The sequence below is a fragment of the Ovis canadensis genome, chromosome 20 (genome assembly GCF_042477335.2).
Source record: "Ovis canadensis isolate MfBH-ARS-UI-01 breed Bighorn chromosome 20, ARS-UI_OviCan_v2, whole genome shotgun sequence".
Classification (NCBI taxonomy): domain Eukaryota; kingdom Metazoa; phylum Chordata; class Mammalia; order Artiodactyla; family Bovidae; genus Ovis; species Ovis canadensis.
The window spans coordinates 31,972,384-31,987,890 of record NC_091264.1 but is presented as its reverse complement, the minus strand read 5'-3'; the positions used below and the strand labels follow the sequence as shown (position 1 = coordinate 31,987,890).

The 15,507-nt window shown below is 37.6% G+C and overlaps 1 non-coding gene across 1 annotated transcript; it reads right to left on the bottom strand.

Moving 5' to 3' along the window:
* Positions 1–7,007: 7,007 nt before the first annotated feature.
* On the bottom strand, positions 7,008–7,114 carry LOC138426100 (U6 spliceosomal RNA). Its single transcript, XR_011251524.1, has one exon. It is a non-coding gene; the product is annotated as a U6 spliceosomal RNA (small nuclear RNA).
* Between the last annotated feature and the right edge of the window lie 8,393 nt (positions 7,115–15,507).

Genomic DNA, 15,507 nt, shown 5'->3' with positions numbered 1-15,507 from the left:
CCTGAGTTCAGTGCATCTTTTTGGCCTGGAAACCATAAGCAGATTCAGAAGTTTCCCTTTAACAAAACATAAACCCAGGTAAGCTTCGGAGACAGATTTGTTTCTCCAAAGAACTGCTGTTCCCTCTCCATTCTAGGAGTTTGTTTACAGGAATTTGGAGAACATAAGAGTTTGAAAGGCCAGTTGTTACTGATTTTCAGGACTGTTCACTTAGTAAGTTCCACCTCCCATTGGGAAGAGATGGGTAAGTTTAGGGTAAGCGTGGAGAGGGGTTAATGCCATACAGATCCCAGTGCTAAACTCTTTCTCAGAGTCAGAATCTTACTCTCTGGTTAGAAGCAGGCCAATTGAGAAGGATGGGGAAGGGAAAAGACAAAATTTAGGCAGGGCAGAACTAACTTAGGGTCAGGAAGTTCCCCTGGAGAAGGGCATGGCAACCCACTCCAGTAATCTTGCCTGGAGAATCCCATGGACAGAGGAGCCTTGGCTATAATCCGTGGGGTGGCAAAGAGTCGGACATGACTGAAGCGATTTAGCATGCATGCATGAACTAATTTAAGTAACTGGGGCTGGAGTGCTTTGAGAAGCTCCTCTTGTACTCTTGATAAAGGGCCCCTACCAATCTTAGGCTTTTTCTAGAATAATGCCCACCTTTAAGAGCTGAAGCAGTGGTGGTCTTCATACCTGCCTGAACCAGCAGAAGGGGAGTTTTTGGGATTCTGTAGTTTGGGTGGAAAGTATTGGTAGCTTCCTCTTTGATCACTGGGATAAGGTTTTGGAGCTTATCTAGAGAAGCCATTTGAAAGGAAGGGTAGAACTTGAATCCAGTTGCTAGCGCCTAGAGTCAGGGCCTATTTCTTTTTATTCAGTACTATCACAGTACTGAGTAAATTTTCATCTTAGGAGACGGGCACATGCAAAGAGTGGACCCTAATCTTTACATGTGGCTTATGGTGTCACATTACTTTTAAATATCTGCAAACATCAGAAACAGTTTTTATTTGACTCCCTCAATTATGAGAACAGATGATCAGCAGTTGGTTTCAGATTTTGGCGAACACCAAGTTTTACCTAGGTTGTGTAAGTAACCCCCTAAAACTTCCCCTTGGCTTTGTGAATGGAGGCCTTTGCTTTGTAAACCTCTCTCTTCACAGCTAGCTTCAGGGCACATAATATTCTTAATAACCCTCTGCTAAGTATACCTGTTTTACACTATGCCACTCCATCTCTGAAAAATGTCAACATGTTAGCTAATGTTTTGGTAGTAAACACGTCAGAGCGTATATCCATTTATCAGACTGCCAGGTTAAGAGACTGAGGAAGAATGGGGAGGTGGGACTGGGGAGTTTGGACATACAGAATACAGGTGTCCAGTAGGGGCATTAAGTGTTTTATTTTTTTAAAAAAATGGCAGGGGATCAAGGAGGAGACAGTAAGATGGGATTTTGTAAAAATACATATTCCCAAGCCCTGGTTCTAACTTCCACAAAGCTTACCTTTGTTCTAACCTACAAAGAACCTAAGCAAGTTCTTCATTAACAATTCTGTGAGAAGATGGACAAATAAAAATAATTTGAGATTGTGAGCACATTTCTTCTTTCTTTAGAGCTTAATTTTACAATAATGTCTGTAATTTTTAACCAAAGATTACCTATATAATAACAGTATTCATTGATATGCCGAACACCTGAATTTACAATGAAAACCTACCCTTGAAAAAAAATCACCCAGATTTGCCCTCAACCCTTAACACTTTGCAAGACTATGTGCATTTACATTGTAGCACTTATTGTGGTTGTACTTTTATATTTATGTGTTTCTTTGATTAATATGTGCCTCTTTCCCACTTCCTTCCCCCAACTAGACTAAATTCTTGAGAGCAGAAAGTCTGTCTTTTCTTACTGTTTTTTATCATTGTATTCACAGTACAGAGTTACCTGGCACATTTAAGAGTGCTTGATAAAAATTCAGTAGAAAAATTAAATTTGGTAGTAGTAGCTATTTTTTTAAAAAATTAACTCTGAATACTTAGCAATTTATAAGTGAGTAAAAGCTGTAAATTGCTGATTGTATTTGCTGGGTGCTTAATACTTCAGAAGCTGACTGTCCTCTTGCTTCTGTCCTGGATCTTTATCTACAAGGTATTGTCTATAGCAGTGAGTGAATATCAAGGCTGCCATCATTTCAACAGCATTCCAGAATAGTGGTTGGTGCCAAGCGAGGATTGGGACATTGCCCCTGAAGCTCCTACAAGAAAAACAGGATGGGAAGGGAGCAGTGCATTGACTTTAGAGTTAACAATAAAAGACTTTGGGACTCTGATTTTCAGATGGCTCCTTTTCTCCTTTCAGCCAGATTTTATAGGCATGTTGAAGTAAATTAAACCCCAAATCCCTCTGATTTAGCCGAAGGAATAATTCAGCCTTTCACAGCCCAGCATCCTATTGTCACTTCATCAAGATTCTAAATCAAGCTGTCAATTTTATTCCTGGAAGGAGACAACCAAAAGAGTTGCCTTTGGAAAATGAAGGAGTGGTGCTTTCACTTTTGATTTTGTATATTTTTTGTTTGAACATTCTGACCATGAAAATGTATTTTATATAAAATACAAATATTTTATACCCATATAAAATATGTACACAGGGAATTTTTATGTCAGTGAGACTTACCTGGTGCTGAGAATTGTAGATCAGATTTGTTTCCCCTTCTGTATACTTTTATGTATTAAAAAAATTAATTTTAAAAAAAGTTATCACTCAGGGCATTCCTATCTTCACAGTCATCAGTTTTCCATTATTACAAATAGGTCTTGGTGCTTTTCCCTCAAGACTTCCAAAATTCCTCTATTTCCATCAAGGTGGGGCAATAAACATTGAAGAATACCACTCTTCTCTTCCTGTTCCCTAGCTGTAGTTCCTATCTCTGTGGAGCGGGTTATACATTTCCATTCATGCTGTATGGGTACTTAGACATTAAATTATGTAAATCAAGATACCTGTCTTCACAAAGCTTACTTTATTGCAGGTATGCAAAAGATACCACAAAGTCTTTGTTGCATTCAAAGGGACACAAGATAACATATCTAGATGTATTGATTAAAAGCTTTACAGGCTTTTGTTCCTTCCACTCATGAAGGATCAGGCAAGAAAAGTGTTTTGTAGTAAACGAGGGAAATGAGCAGAGGAAAAATAGAGACAGAGGGACTTCCCTGGGTGTTCAGTGGTTAGGACTCTGTGCTTCCATTGCCAGGGGCATGGGTCCAATTCCTGGTTGGAGAACTAGGATCCTGAGTGCCGCACAGCATGGGCCGCCCCTACTCCCAACCCATCAAAAAAGAGAGTTACATTATGGTAGTGGAAGATAGCAAAAAAATTAAATCGACCATATTGAGGTACTGTTTTCTTTCATCTTCTCTCCGATACTTTGCCCCTGCTAAAGTTCTATCCAACCCTCCATAGCCTGCCTACATAAGGATGATTATGATGACATTTACCAATCTAACCCACTTATCTTCCTTTTTTTTCAGGAGCAATTGCAGAAGTCTAAAGATTTCTAGAAGGAAGGACTGCAGAAGATATTTTTGTTCAAGGGAGGCAGGGACAGAAGCCACAGGAACAGTGAGTGCCCCTGGGGCCAGTGGGCAGCATCACCACTAGGGTCTGACTTCCAGAAGGTGCGTATGATTGCTGGAGCAGGAATGGGTTGTGGAGAAGGTCTTGTTATTTTCGCTGCCAGGAAATGGTGAGTTGGGTGAGCAAAATGTTATTTGTATCTTTGTACCAGTAGAGGAGGAGCAAGATGAGGATAGGCACAGAAAGCATATATTTTAAACTTGCCACTCCTCATCTCAAATTATCTCCTAACTTCTATCTCTCATTTTGAGATTTCTTTTTATTTATGGCTGTGCTGGGTGTTCATTGCTGCATGCACGCTTTGTCTAGTTGTGTCAAGCTGAAGCTACTTTTTAGTTATGTGTGGGCTTCTTATTGTGGTGTCTGCTCTTGTGGAGCACGGACTCTAGCGTGAGCGGGCTTCAGTAGTTGTGGCGCACAAGCTTAGATGCCCCATGACATGTGGAATCTTCCCAGACTAGGGATCAAACCCATGTCTCCTACATTGGCAGACAGATTTCTTTTCCACTGAGCCAGCAGGGAAGCCCTCATTTATGTCTCATTTTATGCCCTGATACTTATGTTACAGTACAGATACTCATGTCTCATTTTATGCCCTGATACTTATGTTACAGTACAGATACTCATGTCTCATTTTATGCCCTGATACTTATGTTATAAGAAGGATACAGACCTTCTTATCCGTTCTAGGCCCTTGGCCCAATGTTCCTAGCTAATAGAACATCTCCCATATCAGTTTTAGCCTTCCTTACTGGTCCATACAAAAAAATTGGGTATGTCTTTGGAGGAATGGAAAGTGTTAGTCACTCAGTCGTGTCTGACTCTTTGAGGCCCATGAACTGTACCCCGCCAGGCTCCTCTATCCTTGGAATTTTCCAGGCAAGAATACTGGAGTGGGTTGCCATTTCCTTCTCCAGGGGACCTTCCTGACCCAGGAATTGAACTCAGGTCTCCCACATTGCAAGCTGTCTGAGCCACCAAGGAAGCCCGTCCTTGGAGGAGTGGGATATAAATAGACAAAGGAGTCTTAAGAAAGGGGAGACGATCACAGAGGATAGTTTGAAAAATCCTGGGATTTTGGATTTCAAGACAACTATTAGCAGTTTCCATTCAGTCTTACTTTCCTTCTACACACAGTGAAGCTTTTGGTATACAGAAAGAAGCAAGCATTTCAAAATACCAAGGAAACACCTTATTCTCTGTGCATCTAAAACACCTGTAGGTGCTTCTTTTATTCCCTTCTGTGCTTTGAAACTGGACTCAGGAACACAGGATGAGAACTTGACTTTTAGGTCCTTCAAACTCTAACATTTATTTAAATCTGAGCTGCTCCAACTCCAGATTTACCTTTAAAACTGTTAGCCTAGTTTTGTTTATGATTTGTAAACCTGGTACTTTTAGAGCCCTTGAGGTCTCCTGCCCAAATAAATCTGTAGTTTGGATAACTTTGAGAACTACTCATAACACTATAAATATAAAGAACTTCATAATGTACAACCAAAGCCATCAATAGAAGAAGAAAGAAGTAAGGAGTGAAAAAAAATCTCACAGGGCCTCTTTTTGCTGAACTTATATTCATTAAGGACTACTCATTCCTCAGGCATGACCCTGTGGATGACCCAGTGGAAAGCAGCCTGGTGCCAGGGCTTCCAACACTTTGTCACCACTACTTTCTATCCTTTGCTCCAGCTCAAAATCTGTTTTTCATCAGCTACCACATTCCTCTGCTCAGGGACAATCAGTGGTATGGGTCACAGCTTTCATTCCAAAATGTGACTCACCTACCTACCAGCCTCTAGTTTGCTGCTTAGACCTCCCTTTGTCAGTGATGTCTGGGGGTCCACCTTTGAGATATGCTGATCTGGAGCATGGGCAAGGGAAAGCAAACATTTTTTGGAATAATATTTTTCCTTTTGGAAAAAAATTTTCCCTTTTAAAATTTGATATGCTAGAGTTCACATGTTATTAATGAGTAATAATTATTAATTATTGATTAATAAACCTTTTTAATCGAAATATTTCTGTAACATTAAATTTCACATAACACGAGTCATCATTTTAAAGTGTACGGTCCAGTGGTTTTTAGTATCTTGAAGGTTTGCAGTAACCCCCATTGTCTAATTTCAGAATATTTCCATCACTGTCTTAAAAACACATCCCAATTAGCAGACATTCCTAATTATCCCCTGCCCCAAAGCCACCAGCAATCATCAGTCTGCTTTGTGTCTTTATGAATTTACCTATTCTGGACAATTCATTATAAATAGAGTCATAATATGTGGCCTTTTGTGTTTGGTTTCTTTCACTTAACATTTTCAAGGTTCATCCATGTTGTGCTAGGTATCAGTAATTCATTAATATTTTGTAAGTGTAAGTGTTAGCTGCTCAGTCATGTCTGACTTTGCAACACCATGGACTGCAGCCCGCCAGTCTCCTCTGTCCATGGCATTCTCCAGGCAAGAATACTGGAGTGGGTTGCTGTTGAATAATATCCCCCGGTATAGATATGCCACATTTTGTTTGTCCATTTGTTGGTAGACATTTGTATTACTTCCACTTTTTGGCTATTATGCGGCTGTGAACATTTGTGTACAGGTATTTGTGTGGATGTGTTTTTCAGTTCTCTTGGATATGTACTGGCAACTGTTTTTAAAAAATACAATTTTTATTAAAGTATAAAGTGCATACAAAAAACAAAAGCACACACACCACAAGTGTTAAGTTCAGTACTTTTCACAAAGTGAACATTTTGTGTAATGCTTTGGGTGACCAACACCCAAATCAAAAAATGGAATGTGACCAGCACCCCTGAACCCTTTCTCATATACTCTTGGCAGTCACTGCTTTCCTGAATGTAACTGCTATCTTAAGTGGGTTTTGTTTTTGTTTTATGGAGGTGAAATTCACATAACATAAAGTTAGCCACTTTAAAGTGAACAAGTCAGTGGCATTTAGTACATTCCCAATGTTGTACATCCAAAACCTCTTCCAGTTCTAAAACATTTCCACTACCCCAGAATAAAACCATTATACAGTTAGTTCCCATTCCTACCTTCCCTTTCTTTCTGTCTTCCTGGATTTACATATTCTGGATATTTCATATACATGGAGTCACACAATCAGTGATTTTTCTGTTTTCTTTCACTTGTAATAGTGTTTCTGAGCTTCATAGATATACCATGTATCAATGTTCCATTACTTTTTTATGGCTGAACAATATTCCATTGTCCATGTATACCACAAGTTATTGATACATTCATCCGTTGATAGACATTTAGGTTGTTTCCACCTTTTGGCTATTGTGCATATTACTGTTATGAACATTTATGCATAAGTACTTATTTTGAGTACCTGTTTTCAGTTTTTTTTTTTTTTTTAAATATGGAACGCTTCACGAATTTGCGTGTCATCCTTGCGCAGGGGCCATGCTAATCTTCTCTGTATCGTTCCAATTTTAGTATATGTGCTGCCGAAGCGAGCACCTGTTTTCAGTTTTTTCAGTATGTGCCCAGAAGTGGAATTGCTGGGTCATATGTTATTATATATTTAACATTTATAGGAACCACCAAACTGTTTTCCCAGCACCTGAATCATTTTACATCCCTTCCAACAATCCAGTTTCTCCATATTCATGTGTGCAGCATGCTTAATCACTCAGGCGTGTCCAACTCTTTGTGACCCCATGGTCTGTAGCCCCCAAGTCTCCTCCATCCATGGGATTATCCCAGCGCAAGAATACTGGAGTGGGTTGCCATTTCCTCCTCCAGGATCTTCCTGACCTAGGAGTCAAACCGGTGTCTCCTTTAGCTCCTGCATTGACAGGCAGATTCTTTCCACTGCGCCACCTGGGAAGTCCCTCCATATTCATAGCACGGTTAAATAGCATGGTTAAATTCCTTTTTCATGTACTATAACCATCCCAATATTTTATTGGGGTTTTGCTTTGTATTTCTCGATGACTAATGACACTGATCATCTCTCCGTGCTTTTTAGCCATTTATATATCTTTTTTGGAGAAATGTCTAATAAAGTTCTTTTCCATTTTAAAGTATTATTTGCTTTTTATTGTAGAATTCTAAGAACTTTTACTATTTTCTGGATACTAGACCTTTATCAGATACATGATTTGAATATATTTTCTCCCATTCTGTAAGCTGTCTTTTCACTTGGTTTTATTGGCTCTTTTCTTCCTAGTCCCTCAAGGTGTAAGTGTGAGGTTGTTGATTTGAAATCTTTTTAAAAATGTATACTGGACTTAGGTGGCAGTTCAAGACTTTACCTTCCAGTGCAGTGGGTGTGGGTTTGATCCCTCATTAGGGAGCTAAGATCCCACATGCCTGTGGCTGAAATCCCAAAACATAAACCAGAAGCAGTACTGTAACAAATTCAATAAAGACTTAAAAAATATATTCACAGCTATAGTTTCCCTTTGAGCACTGTTTTCACTGTACTTCATACATTTTGATATGTTGTGTTTTTATTTTCACTCATCTCAAAGTACTTTATAATTTCTCTTGTGAGTCCTTTGAACTGTTGGTTCTTTAAGAGTGTGCTGTTTAACTTCCACATTTTGTGAATTTTCCTCCTGTTACTGATTTTCAGCTTTATTCCATTGTGGTTGGAGAAGATACTTTGTATAATTTTAATCTTTTTTTTTCTTTATCTTTTTTTTTAATTTTTATTTTTATTTTATTTTACTTTACAATACTGTATTGGTTTTGCCATACATTGGCATGAATCCACCACGGGTGTACATGCATTCCCAAACATGAACCCCCCTCCCACCTCCCTCTCCCTAACATCTCTCTGGGTTATCCCCGTGCACCAGCCCCAAGCATGCTATATCCTGCATTGGACATAGACTGGCAATTCGATTCTTACATGATAGTATACATGTTTCAATGCCGTTCTCCCAAATCATCCCACCCTCTCCCTCTCCCTGTGAGTCCAAAAGTCTGCTATACACATCTGTGTCTTTTTTGCTGTCTTGCATACAGGGTCATCATTGCCGTCTTTCTAAATTCCATATATATGTGTTAGTATACTGTATTAGTGTTTTTCTTTCTGGCTTACTTCACTCTGTATAATCGGCTCCAGTTTCATCCATCTCATCAGAACTGGTTCAAATGTATTCTTTTTGACGGCTGAGTAATACTCCATTGTGTATATGTACCACAGCTTTCTTATCCATTCATCTGCTGATGGACATCTAGGTTGTTTCCATGTCCTCGCTATTATAAACAGTGCTGCGATGAACATTGGGGTACATGTGTCTCTTTCTATTCTGGTTTCCTTGGTGTGTATGCCCAGCAGTGGGATTGCTGGGTCATAAGGCAGTTCTATTTGCAATTTTTTAAGGAATCTCCAAACTGTTATCCATAGTGGCTGTACTAGTTTGCATTCCCACCAACAGTGTAGGAGGGTTCCCTTTTCTCCACACCCTCTCCAGCATTTATTGCTTGCAGATTTTTTTTCTTTTTTTCTTTTTTTGTTTGTTTGTTTATTTATTTATTTATTTATTCTTTTGCTTGCAGATTTTTGGATCGCAGACATTCTGACTGGTGTGAAGTGGTACCTCATTGTGGTTTTGATTTGCATTTTTCTAATAATGAGTGATGTTGAGCATCTTTTCATGTGTTTGTTAGCCATCAGTATGTCTTCTTTGGAGAAATGTCTATTTAGTTCTTTGGCCCATTTTTTGATTGGGTCATATATTTTTCTGGAATTGAGCTGCGTAAGTTGCTTGTATATTTTTGAGATTAGTTGTCAGTTGCTTCATTTGCTTATTTTCTCCCATTCAGAAGGCTGTCTTTTCACCTTGCTTATAGTTTCTTTTGTTGTGCAGAAGCTTTTAATTTTAATTAGATCCCATTTGTTTATTTTTGCTTTTATTTCCAGAATTCTGGGAGGTGGATCATAGAGGATCCTGCTGTGATTTATGTCAGAGAGTGTTTTGCCTATGTTCTCCTCTAGGAGTTTTATAGTTTCTGGTCTTACATTTAGATCTTTAATCCATTTTGAGTTTATTTTTGTGTGCGGTGTTAGAAAGTGATCTAGTTTCATTCTTTTACAAGTGGTTGACCAGTTTTCCCAGCACCACTTGTTAAAGAGATTGTCTTTACTCCATTGTATATTCTTGCCTCCTTTGTCAAAGATAAGGTGTCCATATGTGTGTGGATTTGTCTCTGGGCTTTCTATTTTGTTCCATTGATCTATATGTCTGTCTTTGTGCCAGTACCATACTGTCTTGATGACTGTGGCTTTGTAGTAGAGCCTGAAGTCAGGCAAGTTGATTCCTCCAGTTCCATTCTTCTTTCTCAAGATTGCTTTGGCTATTCGAGGTTTTTTGTATTTCCATACAAATCTTGAAATTATTTGTTCTAGTTCTGTGAAAAATATCGCTAGTAGCTTGATAGGGATTGCATTGAATTTGTAAATTGCTTTGGGTAGTATACTCATTTTCACTATATTGATTCTTCTGATCCATGAACATGGTATATTTCTCCATCTATTAGTGTCCTCTTTGATTTCTTTCATCAGTCTTTTATAGTTTCCTATATATAGGTCTTTAGTTTCTTTAGGTAGATATATTCCTAAGTATTTTATTCTTTTCGTTGCAATGGTGAATGGAATTGTTTCCTTAATTTCTTTTTCTACTTTCTCATTATTCGTGTATAGGAATGCAAGGGATTTCTGTGTGTTGATTTTATATCCTGCAACTTTACTATATTCATTGATTAGCTCTAGTAATTTTCTGGTGGAGTCTTTAGGGTTTTCTATGTAGAGGATCATGTCATCTGCAAACAGTGAGAGTTTTACTTCTTCTTTCCAATTTGGATTTGTTTTATTTCTTTTTCTGCTCTGATTGCTATGGCCAAAACTTCCAGAACTATGTTGAATAGTAGCGGTGAAAGTGGGCACCCTTGTCTTGTTCCTGACTTTAGGGGAAATGCTTTCAATTTTTCACCATTGAGGATAATGTTTGCTGTAGGTTTGTCATATATAGCTTTTATTATGTTGAGGTATGTTCCTTCTATTCCTGATTTCTGGAGAGTTTTTATCATAAATGGATGTTGAATTTTGTCAAAGGCATTCTCTGTATCTATTGAGATAATCATATGTCTTTTATTTTTCAATTTGTTAATGTGGTGAATTACATTGATTGATTTGAGGATATTGAAGAATCCTTGCATCCCTGGGATAAAGCCCACTTGGTCATGGTGTATGATCTTTTTAATGTGTTGTTGGATTCTGATTGCTAGAATTTTGTTGAGGATTTTTGCATCTATGTTCATCAGTGATATTGGCCTGTAGTTTTCTTTTTTGTAGTATCTTTGTCAGGTTTTGGTATTAGGGTGATGGTGGCCTCATAGAATGAGTTTGGAAGTTTACCTTCCTCTGCAATTTTCTGGAAGAGTTTCAGTAGGATAGGTGTTAGCTCTTCTCGAAATTTTTGGTAGAATTCAGCTGTGAAGCGGTCTGGACCTGGGCTCTTGTTTGTTGGAAGATTTCTGATTACAGTTTCAATTTCCGTGCTTGTGATGGGTCTGTTAAGATTTTCTCTTTCTTCCTGGTTCAGTTTTGGAAAATTGTACTTTTCTAAGAATTTGTCCATTTCTTCCACGTTGTCCATTTTATTGGCATATAATTGCTGATAGTAGTCTCTTATGATCCTTTGTATTTCTGTGTTAATTTTAATCTTTTTAAATGTACTGAGACTTATTTTGTGACCTAACATATAATCTATCCTGGAAAATGTTTTATGTGAGCTTGAGAAGATTGTGTATTCTGCTGTTTTTGGATATTCTGTGTATATCTGTAAGATCTAGTTAATTTAGTATTGTTCAAGTCCTCTATTTCCTTAGTGAACTTCTGTCTAGATGTTCTGTTCAATATTGGAGTATTGGAATCTCCCAATCTCCCACTATTGTTGTAGAACTGTTTCTCTGTTCAATTGTGTCAATATTTGATTCATATATTTTGGGTTTCTGTTTGACATGTATGCATTTATAGTTTCTATATCATCTTAATGAGCTGACTCTGTCAATGTATAATCACTTTCTTTGCCCTTTAACAATTTTTTATTTTTTAATTTAAAGTCTACTTTTTATTTAAAGTTTAATTTTAACATGGCTACCTCAGCTCTCTTTTGGTTACTATTTGCATGGAGTGTCTTCTTCCATCCTTTCAACTTATATGTGTGTTAGGATCTAAAGTGAGTTTAAAGTGAGTCTCTTGTAGACAGCATATAGTTGGATTTTTTTTTTCATCCATCTGCCAGTTCTTGTCTTTTAATTGACGGGTTTAATTTCTTTATATTTAAGGTGATTATTGGTAAGAAAGTACTTATGATATCTTGCTATTTATTTTCCTCTATCTTATGTCTTATCTCCTATCTTTTTTGTTCCTCAGTTCCTTCAATACTGAATTTTGTTTAATTTATTTTCAATGTATTGTTTTGATCCTCTCTTTATTTCCTTTTCTATATATATTTTAGATTTCCTCAGTGGCTACTGAGTGGGATTATAATTAACATCTTAAATTTTATAACAGTCTCATTTGAATTGATACCAACTTAGCTTCAATACTGTACAAAAAATTCTTATTTTGCTCCTATATAGCTCCATCTCTCTCCTTATGTTTTGTCACAAATTACATCTTGATAAATTATGTGTTGATTAACTAGTTTCATAATTATTGTTTTGTGTGTTTTTCTTTTTAAAATTAATTAATTTTAATTGGAGGCTAATTACTTTACAATATTATAGTGGTTTTTCCATACATTGACATGAATCAGCCTGTGTGTTTGTCTTTTAAATCATATAGAAAACAAGGAGAGTGGTCACAAACCAAATAATACTGGCTTTTATATTTACTATGTTACCTTTCCCAGATTTCTTTCTCCTTTGTATGGCTCTGAGTTATTGAGTTACTGTCTGTTGTCCTTTTATTTCAACCTAAAGACTTCCCTTTAGCATTTCTTGTAGTCTAGCATTGTCTAATAGTGATAAACTCCCTCAGGTTTCACTCTCTAGGAAGGCTTAAGGTTTTAATTTCCTCTTTGTTGTGAAGGATAGTTTTGTTGGATTCTTGGTTGAGAGTTTCTTCTTTTAGCATTTTATGCCACCCCAGTCTTCTGACCTCCATGACTTTTGGTGATAAATCAGCTGTTAATCTTATTGAAGATCCTTTGTACATGATGAGTCACTTCTCTTGTGCTGCTTTCAATATACTCTCTGTCTTTTGTCACTTTGATTATAAAGTGACTTGGTCTGGATCTCTTTGAGTTTGCTCTGTTTGGAGTTTGTTCTACTTCTTGGATGTGTAAATTCATGTCTTTTGATGAATTTGGGGAGTTTTCAACCGTTATTTTTTGCCACTTTTCACTCTCTCCTCTTTCTGTAACTCCCATAATGCATATGTTGGTCTGTTTGTTGGTGTCCTATGCGTCCTTTAGGCTCTGTTTATTTTTCCTAACCATCTTTTCTTTCTGATACTCACATAATTTCAGTAGTTCTCTCTTCCAGTTTACTCATTTCTCTCCTGCCAACTTGAATCTAAAGCTGTTGAATCCCCAGAGTGAGTTTTTCATGTCAGCTACTGTACTTTTCAGTTCTAGAATTTTATTTGTTTTTTTTTAATATCTTTATATTGATATTTGTTCATTCTCCTGGGGTTTTTTTTGTCCATTATTTTCTTTAGCTCTTTGAGCATATCCAAGACAGTTGGTTGAAAATATTTGCCTAGTAAGTACAGTGTCTGGGCTTCCTTGGTGATGGTTTCTATAAATTTCTTTTTTTCCTATGAATGAACCATATTTTCTTTATTCTTTTTATACCTTGTGATTTTTTAGTTTAAAACTGGACATTTTGACTATTATAACTTGTCAGCCTGGGAATCAAATCCCCTTCCCAGGGTTTGCTGTTATTGAAGTCTGTAGCCATCATTTGTTTATTGAATTTTCCAAACTGTTTTTGTTAAGACTGTATGTTTGTGTGTGGTCCTTAAATCTCTGTTCCATTATCACAGCAGTCAGTGACCTGATGGAGATTTCTTTAAATGCCTGGAGTGGAAAATCGAATAAAAACAGACTAAAACCCCACCTCTCCTGGTCTTTGCAGACACTGACCTGGGGGAGGGGTGCTAAGTACTTCAGTGCTAAGCCAATTTTCCTAGAACTCTGCCTTAACCTTCACTTTCTGGCTGCATGAAGCCCAAAGTTTAGCTGAACATGCAAGCCTCAGGTCCTCTCAGGTCTTTTCTGAACCTTTATCTGTCCCTGGGCATGTATTTTTCATCCGGAATTTCCCCATATACCTGGTAGCTATCTAGAGTTCTTATTTCCCTGTGTCTTCCTCATCAGTCTTCTCAACTTTTAGATTTGTCTCCTGGTTGTTCCATTCACTGTTTCTTTATCTAGGCAGCCACTGGTAGTATATGTCTTTAAATGGTTTCAGTGAATGTTTTGAAAGCTGCTCCAGCTTGAGGGAAGCAAAACAGGGTCAGCCTTAGCACAGATCCTTCAGGGAACCACCAAACAAGGCAAAATCCACAGCTACAGTCTTTTGAGAACAAGGTGCATATTGCCATATTGCTTTCTCCTGGTAGTAGCAAGCTATACCAGGAATGTGGACTGCTATCCCAATGGCCACCTCCAAGCTGTGGAATAAGACATGTTAGATAGGTAAGCAAAAATGCTGCAATGCTTTTTTACTGAAATTTTGCAGCTACTTTTTTCATTAAGCACACCACTGGTTGGACTCCATTGTAAAATTTTTATTAGATTCCAAAGTTCTCAAGATGATGATTCTGTCAGTTTTTGCCAGCTTGATGATAACTTCAGTGGAGGAACTGATTCTTGGAGCTCTCTGCTCTGCCATTTCTGTGACATTACAGTATATTACTTTTTGAGGAACTGTCAATCTGTTTTCCACAGCAGCTGTACCACTTTACATTCCTACCAGAAATGTGAGGTTTAATTTTTTCCACATCTTTCCAACACTTTTTAAAAATATATATTTATTTTTTAATTTTTAAAATCTATTTGTTTATTTTTGTCTATGCTGGACCTTCGTTGCTGTGCATGGGCTTTCTCTAGTTGTGACAAGTGGGAGCTACTCTCTAGTCATGATGTGTGGGCTTCTCATTGCGGTAGCTTCTCTTTTACAGAGCATTGGCTCTAAGGCGCACAGGCTTCATTAGTTGTGGCACATGGGCTTAGTTACCTCATGGCACATGGAATCTTCCCAGACCAGGGATCAAACCCTTGTTCCTTGCATTGACAGGAGGATTCTTAACCACTGGACCTCCAACATTTGTTACTTTCTGTTTTACTTTTTTAATTATAGCCATCCTAGTGGGTATGAAGTGGTATCCTTATTGTTTTGATTTGCATTTATTTAATGATTAATGATGTCAAGCATCTCTTTATGTGCTTATCAGCCATTTGTGTATCTTCTTTGGAGAACTGTCCAAATCCTTAATTAGGACTGTTTTGGTTGTAACAGAAACTGAACTCATACCGCTTAAGAAAAAAGAAAAAGAAAAAAAGAATAGATGGTAATTTGTGGTTTGGTAACTAGGAAACCAAATCAGAGTTAGATCCAGGATGTCAAAGGTGTCATTGGGCCTCTTTGTTCCCCATTTCCTCACCTCTGCTTAACTTCTTATTTTCTCTTCACTAAGGGGCAAGTTAAGCGCTGGAGTCTCAAGTTACCATTGTTTTTATAGGCTTCTATGTAGGAAATGAGAGTGTATCTTTCCTTATAGCTCCAAAAAATTCTCAGGGAGGATGTTGATTCATGTGAATTGGGCTACATTTCTATCTTTGAACAATTACTGTGGCCAAGTGGATGAAGTATCCAGACCAAGCCCC